This window comes from Triticum aestivum, chromosome 5B (assembly GCF_018294505.1).
Source record: "Triticum aestivum cultivar Chinese Spring chromosome 5B, IWGSC CS RefSeq v2.1, whole genome shotgun sequence".
Taxonomy (NCBI): Eukaryota; Viridiplantae; Streptophyta; class Magnoliopsida; order Poales; family Poaceae; genus Triticum; species Triticum aestivum.
The window spans coordinates 35172542-35175412 of record NC_057807.1 but is presented as its reverse complement, the minus strand read 5'-3'; positions in this window follow the sequence as shown (position 1 = coordinate 35175412).

The following is a 2871-nucleotide window of genomic DNA, read 5'->3' as shown; positions in this document are numbered from 1 at the left end:
GATGAACAACACTACTAAGTACGAGGGATTGCTTGCTGGTCTCAGGATCGCGGCATACCTCGGAGTCAAGAAGCTCATCGTCGGGGGCGATTCACAGCTTGTCGTCGGGCAGATCAACAAGGACTATCAGAGCCCGCTGATGGAAGCCTACGTGGAGGAAGTGAGGAAACTGGAGGAGCGCTTTGATGGTATATAGGCAGAGCATGTCCCCCGAGTGGAGAACGACATTGCTGACTACCTGTCAAAGCGCGCTGCCCTCAACCTACCTGTGGAACCGGGTACCTTTGTGCTTTGCTTAACTCAACCATCAATAGAGCAGAATAAGCGAAGGAAGTCTGGCCCCGGCAAGTACTTCCCTATCGAGCTCCCTGGAGCCACCGATGAAGGAATTGTCGTGGACGCCGAGCCTGCCGTGGGACAACCGACTCCGGCGGGGCGCCAAGCCCTTGCCATGGATGCAACCGTTCCCGCGGTGGAAGAAATGCCTTTGGTCCTTGCCGTCGAGCCACAGGCTCTAGCATGGGCGTAGCATACCGTCTGATTCCTCCAAATAGGGGAGCTTCCTGAGGAATAGGAAGAAGCAGAGAAAGTAGCCCACCGGTCTGCTCTGTACAAGTTCATTGACAACGTTCTGTACAGAAAAAGACCGAATGGAGTGAAATTAAAGTGCATCTCCTGGGAGGAAGGACTGGAGTTGTTGGCAGAGATACATGGAGGCATATGTGGCTCCCACATAGGGTCAAGGGCCCTTACCGGCAAGGCTTTTCGGCAAGGTTCTTCTGGCCCACTGCCCTCCAGGATGCGACGGCACTAGTAACCAAGTGTGAAGCATGCCAGTTCCATTTGAAGAAGCTTCATCAGCCAGCTCAAGCCTTGCAGACAATCGCTCTCTCCTAGCCATTCTCGGTCTGGGGGCTCGACATACTGGGCCATTTTCCCTGTGTCGTCGGGGGCTTTGAGTACTTGTACGTTGCAATCAACAAGTTCACAAAGTGGCCGGAGGTGGAAGCAGTGAGGAAGGTGACCGCACAATCAGTCGTCAAATTCTTCAAGGGGCTAGTTTGCCACTTTGGTGTGCCGAACCGAATCGTCACCGACAACGGCATGCAGTTCATAGGCCACACCTTCATGAAGTATATTGAAGACCTCGGCAGCAAGGTCTGTTTTGCTTCCGTGGCACACCCACAGATCAACAGCCAAGCGAAGAGAGCAAATGCTGAAGTGCTACGTGGCCTGAGGGCGAAGACTTTTGACAGGCTGCACAAGAGCGGGAGGCGCTGGATTGATGAGTTGCCGGCGGTTCTTTGGTCGATCAGAACAACGCCAAATCGAGACACCGGCCAGACGCCCTTTGCCCTAGTTTACGGGGCAGAAGCAGTTCTCCCCATGGAACTCATATACGGGTCACCTCGAGTGCTCGCTTATGATGAGCTTGAGCAAGAGCGATTGTGGCAATATGACACAACACTCCTCGAGGAAGATCGTCTTCGGGTGGCTGTGAGAGAAGCACGCTACCAGCAAGCCTTGCGCCGCTACCATAGCCGCAAGGTTCATGCCCGAAGCTTTGAGGAAGGCGACCTTGTTCTTCGGTGTGTTTAGTCCTCCAAGAATTCCAACAAGTTGACGCCGAAGTGGGAAGGCCCTTATCAGGTAACACGAGTCACTAAGCCTGGCGTAGTCCGTCTAGAGACCGAAGATGCCATTCCAGTGAGCAACTCCTGGAACATCGAGCATCTTCGTAAGTTTTACCCATAAGGCGCGGCTGTCGGGCCCCCCGACAAGCCACCTTTTGTAGAAGCCTTGCCGACAAGGCATGTAACCCTCTGTACAAAGCCAGGCGCAGACCCTGAGAATAAATAAAACGAAGCGCTGGCGCCCTAAGTTATAGCATGCATGCTAGATTGAGTCTCTCCCTCGGTTAGGGTTGATAGTGCTTGGCAGCGACTGACCCCTAGCGTAGAGGTCGAGTTTGCATCTCTTTGTTCCTGTCCATCTGCTTTGGTTCACAGGGTACATAAGTGTTTCCGCCAAGCTAAGGGGAAGGAAGAGAACAAGCCGGTGCTTCGACCCCGGCAAGCCAAGCTTGCCGGGGGCTGAAGACACAAAGGTCCACCCACGGCAAGCTAGGGTTGCCGGGGGCTGCAGATCCAAATAAGCTTTCCTATCTCTTGTTATGCATTTCTGTATGAAGATTGGGACGTATGAAACCTCGTTTTATTCCGAGACTGCCGTGCTCCCTTCATTCCTACCACCCAAGAACTTCTTCTTCGTTCGGAATCTGGTTATAGCCGCGGCAACAAGGAAGCAAGCGTAGGGCCCACCCCTACTTCATCCCTGCCTCCACAAAAGGCGTGAGTATGGTCGAATGGAGTAGGGGAGCGGCAAGGCCTGCTGCCGGGAAATGGTGTTTATATTGAAAATAACAAGGATTTGTTCCTTGGTATGGGCTTTGCTCACACACACACAAGACCCGGCAAGCACCCCTTTTTTTCATTAATACGATCCATACAGGTACAGTTCGTACGGAATGAAAACATGAACAGAGAGGTTACAAGTTTTATCTAACTAAGGGCCTTAGGCTTACAAGCTAAAAAAAGATAAGGTGCCCGTAATCCCTTTCTTGTCCCTCTCCTCAGGAAATGGAACAAGAAGGCAAAAGGACAGAAGGTGCGCCTACGCGAGGTACGAGCAGTAGAAGGCGTCAAGAGAACATGTCGGCGGCCGCCTGGGAGAAGTCTGGTGGTGGTGTTGCCGGAGGAAGAGCTGGAAGATGAGCCAGCGGTCCGTCAATACGCTACGAAGGCGTCGGTGCCATCATACTCCGACTTGACGGCCCACCACCCGCCTTCTTCGCCTTCTTCGGGCTTCCCA